Source organism: Neoarius graeffei, chromosome 28, assembly GCF_027579695.1.
Source record: "Neoarius graeffei isolate fNeoGra1 chromosome 28, fNeoGra1.pri, whole genome shotgun sequence".
Lineage (NCBI taxonomy): Eukaryota > Metazoa > Chordata > Actinopteri > Siluriformes > Ariidae > Neoarius > Neoarius graeffei.
The window spans coordinates 33,022,790-33,028,713 of NC_083596.1; the positions used below are offsets into that span (position 1 = coordinate 33,022,790).

The 5,924-nt window shown below is 41.2% G+C and overlaps 1 protein-coding gene across 3 annotated transcripts in view; it reads left to right on the top strand.

The window, feature by feature from the left end:
- Positions 1–2,124: 2,124 nt before the first annotated feature.
- The window catches only part of btf3 (basic transcription factor 3), a 33,304-nt gene continuing 29,504 nt past the window's right edge, over positions 2,125–5,924 (top strand). For 2 of the 3 annotated variants that reach the window (XM_060912541.1, XM_060912543.1), the window contains exon 1: positions 2,125–2,204. The gene's annotated coding sequence lies outside the window, so the exon portion shown is untranslated. Of the gene's footprint in view, positions 2,268–5,924 lie in introns of all 3 variants that reach the window. The other variant, XM_060912542.1, reaches the window with a different exon arrangement.

Below are 5,924 nucleotides of genomic sequence, written 5' to 3' on the forward strand. Positions count from 1 at the left end.
GAGATTGAATAATCTACAAGATCCTGTTACTGATGTACCGTATAAAAGTACGTAATGGCCTTGCACCTCAATACCTAATTTGTTTCTTGAACGATTACTCTACAACTCGATGTCTGAGGTCCACTACAAAGAATCTCTTGGCTGTTCCGCGCACATACACAAAAAATTATGGAGATCATGCTTTCTCTGTAGTAGCACCGAAGCTCTGGAACGCTCTCCCTGCTGAGCTTAAAGACTCTCCTTCAATAGATAGTTTTAAATCTAAGTTAAAGACATTTTTGTTTAAGTGATTAACCACCATGATTATTTTTTATTAGCTACTAGTATCATTTTATCATCTTTTTCTTCTTGCCATAAATGGTTCTTTTTTTGGGGGTGGGGGGATAATTCTTTATATTTATCACTTTTTTTGAGTATTTTTCATGATTTTTACTGTAAAAAGCATTGAGATTTCTATGTGAATATGCATTTTTAAGAAATAAATAATTATTATTATCTTCACTTGGTGGATCTTCCAGCTGCGCTCGTTCTTGCAAACTTTGCCACATATGCACACTGCTTGCTCATTATCGTTTGTCCGTTGCTTGGTTCTACCACCATTGTATCCATCCGAATGGGGTGCTCACCCTCCCCCGGGCACCCCGGGGGTATCTTTCCATTGAGTCCATCATAGCTTTTTTGGGGGTCCTCCTCACAGAGAACACAGATTGGATTGCCAGCCCGTTCATCCCTGTATGCCATCTCTCCGAGCGGTCATTGACTCTCCAGTAGTCACCACACTTTTCATGGTTGTCATCCAGTCTTTCCTGGCTGTCACTGATGACTCAGTGTATATATATTATATAAATAGGGTTAGTCAAAATTATATTAACACTAATGGATTATTTTTCTTCTGCAGATAAACATACGCCATGGGTGGCAGATTAAATGGTACTGTTGCTCGCTGGTTTTTGTGTGTTGAACATGATGGAGAACAGGTTGAGACCATCCTGTAAATCATCTTGCACATATGATGTATGTTTTGTGAATAAATGGTTTCTACCATTTAAGTAGATTTTTTTTGGTGTGTTTGTGTAGTTTGATGTTTGTTTTTGTTTGAGTGTTTTTGTCCGCTGGTTGTGGTGTAGCTCCGGACCCAGTTTTGGGTGTCGGTTCCCTCCAGGCCTTGGTTCGCCGTGGGTGATGCCTGTGCTCCTAGCTACGGACTATGGACTATGAGCTCATTGCTCATTTTAACATCGTGGTTGTCCAGCACTCTGTGCAGCAGTGCTTTAGTGCTTGGCATGATGTTCCGAGCAATGTTGCTCGGTGGCATCGCGGCGGCTGTGCAGGCGGTTTGGGACATACCAGCGCTCTGCATGGCGGTGCATCTGTGCTCGCTTTGTGGATCCATGGCGTGGTGTTCTGAGTGATGTTGCCTGGTGTCATCGCGGCGGCTGTGCTGGCGGTGTGGGACTTGTTTTCGTGCGCCTTTTGGTGGGACTGTGGCTGCTACACCATTGGAATGACATCCTGACCTCTATTTGGTGGCCTTTTCCCCTCCCCCCATAATTGTAAAGTGACCTTGGGTTTTGAGAAAGGTGCTATATAAATTGAACTTAATAATAATAATAATAATAATAATAAGTTTTAACATAATTTTGACTAACCCTGTATATATGTTGAGACCGTCCTGTCTACCATCTTGGATGACAAAACAAAGGAGTAAATAATATAGAGTAGAAACCAGGGGGTAAATCATATTTAACGGGGAAAACTCCACATGCTGAACATACTAAACATACAAAACATACATACTGTTTTATCCAGACAATTAATAAAACAATATAAATTAAATTTAAATGAGAAAAGTCTAATTAAAAGTCCACACTAACTGATGAAAAAGTCATGTACTGAGTGAGTCAGCTTGGGCTCAAGTGAACAAATTAAGTAATATTCTGTAATTGTGTTTGTCCTAATTTTAAAAAGACTGTTTTTAGCTGTGTTCGTTCAACTGATTCTCTGTCGTGATAGAAATATAAACATACCAGATATAACAATTTGTACATTATTTATTACATACAAGACATAATCTATCATTTTCAGACAAACTATTGGGGTTTTTTTTTCAACTCACTGTGGTGCATTTCCACCCTGACGTCACTTCCGTCCCCCTCTCTCGCTTCCATCTTCTTCTCCCGCGCGTGTTTGCTGCTAGCGTGCAGGTCAGTGAGGAGCTTTAAAATACTCTCTTTCCTGCACAGACACTTCTACCTCCGAGGCTGAAGGTAAATTAAGTATCCGGTAGTAATTTCATATGGAGCTTCTGTGGAAACATTCACACTCGCTGCGGGTTTGTGGGACGGGAACCTGGCCGAGTGACAGGCCCAAAAACCGCATTGATGGCTAGAATTGTTAGCTTGTATTACAGTTACATTTTTACGTTGAAGGCTTAACCAAGTGAATTAACTCTTGGTCGTTAAATAGAAAAAAAATATATAATAAAAATAGCGATTATATGTGAGGTTAATTATAACTTGGCCATTTGTCTTTTTTCATGCTCTGTAAGAGTCCTAGTATGCTAACACAACACAGTACCCTTCTTGACATGTTCACTCTTACTGAACGAAACCAAGCAGGTTTGTGCCTTTTTTTTTTTTAATGAAGTCTTTGAATAGATTGGATTTGAGAGTGAATTAAAAGAAGCTGGCAGGTTGTTTAACTGGATTCACCCTCGACAAAGCCCTGAGTTAGTGCTAGTTGTTCACTTGGGCCTCAACACTTCTGTTATCTTTTTGATTAAAACCGGTCGCTGGTTATTTATCCAACAGTATTTTGTCGCGAAAGACATTTTTGTGGTGTTTTAACACGACACTTCAATTAGGTGTTAACTGCTCAAATGCTAATTTCTGGCTTTTGTGGATTTAGACCGCACCCCTTTAACTCCTCAAGCTCGAAGCTGTTTTACTTTTTCACGGCCTCACGTGGTTTGATGGGAAGTAAGCACATGGACCTAGGCTTGGCCTAGCTGATACCAGTGGTGCTAACTCTTCTTTTTTTCAGGAGAAAAGGCAGCTAATGCGTACTTAAGTCGCCAGATTTAGACCAGAATAGCAAATAAGCTCGGAATAAAACAACGGGACGTGCTGAGGCAGTTATTCATAGACTATGTGGAATGTCCACCAGACAAGCCCTTGGGCACGAGCTGTTACTATAGAAACAAAAGTGCTAGAACGAGCACATTAACAGTATTCGCCCCTTTCATATCTCTCAATACACTGCGCAGTTGGGAACTTCCGGTGGGATGAGGACAGTTCGTCCAATGACCAATTTCTCCAATGCTATTTCATACGCACTATCAGTTATTTTGTATGTGGTGACTATATGCGACAAGATCAAAACAACATTTTGGAAGTAAAACATTTTGAGCATGCTAATTGCAATATATTTTTAAACCAATCCTATCTATGCAATTTGCAATCCTCTTTACACTCCTCCCCCCCCCCAGTGAATCAATTCAGAGAGGTCATAATTCTATCACTTCTAGTAACTCCTATTGTTTTAAGGTTTATCACTTTAATCCAACATTGATCCTGGTGAGAGATGAGATGATCTCCCTGTATTTGTAATTTTATTGAAGTTGTCATTCAGTGATTTATGTCCAGGGCTCAACATTAACTTTTAAAACCCTGGTGGGCAAGTGGTAGCCTGGCTAATGCGACTTCAAAGCTCTCCGAGCTATTGGTCTGGCCAAGATATTAAGCCCAACCGTTTCCCAGAGCCCGTGATTGACCCGCCTCCCTGAAATGCCTCAGTTTGCTACTGGTCGAAGCCAGAAAAGGCTGTGACGAAGCTTAAACCTATCACATCACTCTTTCCTCTGACATATGCGACGCGACGGGGCTAACTGGTAGATTAAACTCTTACCGAAGCTGGTCGGGAGCAAGGTGAAAACGTCCTTCCTTTCAATAAATACCTCCAGGGCTGCTCTTTGCTCCGTTTTCAATGAGAACTTCCCGTTGAATGCTTTCAATACAGCATCTATGCGTAATAGATGCGGAAGCGTGAATGAAGCACTTCCGGCATAGATTCTGTAAACAATCTATGGCTTCCGGTCGCAGTTCTACTACGTCACTGCCTTGAACACGCCTCTACCCAGGGCCATTGGAGATGCTCAAAGTTGATTGGTTCCCGATTTTTCGGGAGCTTGGAAGAGCTGTAGATAGCTTGCCTGGCCAGACTAAGTTCACAACAGGCCCTCGTGTTGCGTCACGCTTAGGATGGGCGGGCCCAGGCTAGGCAAGTGGGGGTTAATTTCCACTTGTCCCCTATTTTGCGAGTACTACTTTTTTTTAGGAAAACCATAGAATAATTGTGAATTGCAACATAAAATGATCACACGTTGAGTTTATTAAGTTTGGTTATTGGTTACTTTTTACTTGTAACGGACAACTTTATCCAAAATGGTTTTTTCTGCCTTAGTCAGTTTTTCTATTTCACATGCATGCAGCTGTTGTAAAGTTCAGTGTATGTAGGTTAATTACTTGATAATGTAGAAATCATAAAATAGAAATCTATAACAGCCCTGTGATGACCTGGCGACTTGTCCAGGGTGTACCCCGCCTTTCGCCCGTAGTCAGCTGGGATAGGCTCCAGCTTGCCTGCGACCCTGTAGATGGATAAAGCGGCTACAGATGATGAGATGAGAAATCTATAACATTGTATGAAGAAAACAATAGGGTGCCAAGATTTTTGGACAGTATTGTTTGAGTATTTATATATTGGGTTTTTTTGTTATCCACCTCTATAAAAAAAAAAAACACACTGTCATGACAGGATAATGTTTGAGTTTAAAATTTAGTGTGTAGGTTGTGGGTGTTTCATACAGACCTGGCAACCTGTAACTGAATCAGTGCAGTTGGTCTGTCATGATGCAGCGTGGGATATCTCATCTCATTATCTCTAGCCGCTTTATCCTGTTCTACAGGGTAGCAGGCAAGCTGGAGCCTATCCCAGCTGACTGCGGGCGAAAGGCAGGGTACACCCTGGACAAGTCGCCAGGTCATCACAGGGCTGACACAGACAACCATTCACACTCACATTCACACCTATGGTCAATTTAGAGTCACCAGTTAACCTAACCTGCATGTCTTTGGACTGTGGGGGAAACCGGAGGAAACCCACGAGGAAACCCATGGGGAGAACATGCAGACTCCGCACAGAAAGGCCCTCGCTGGCCACAGGGCTCAAACCTGGACCTTCTTGCTGTGAGGCGACCGCGCTAACCACTACACCATGCCGCCCAGTGTGTATGTATGTATGTGTGTGTGTATATATATATATATATATATATATATATATATATATATATATATACACACACACACACACACAAGGGCTGTGCCGATAGACGATGCCATTGTCCATCAACGATGGTGGTCATCCATCACGATGGAGAGCCACCATTGTGATACCACGCCCCTTCCTGTCATAAACATGCATACTATATCATCTGGGCCTATTTAACCTAAAAAGTTAGTTTTTTGTTAGTTTAGTTAGTTAGTTTTGTTTAATATATAAATATTTTATATAACATAATTATATATAAATACATAATTATATAAATCATTATAAAGTAATATCCTATTACCGCTTGTTCACGTAGGCTATGGTGCAGGGACGTGCTAGTGAACATAACGTGGTTACACAAATACAGTATGCTACTACTAATAAATTTTGACTTCATTTTTTAGCCTACACTATACTTTTAATGTAAAATTTGTCATGTTGTTCAAACAAATAGCCACTATTAACGACTTCAGTCGGGAAATATTGCACCTTATCAAACGGCAGTGAAGCGCAGACTTCGGCAGAAGTCAAATAACTTTAATCTGGTAAATAGGCCTACTTTCAGACACAAAATGGTCCACTCTAAGCCATAATGT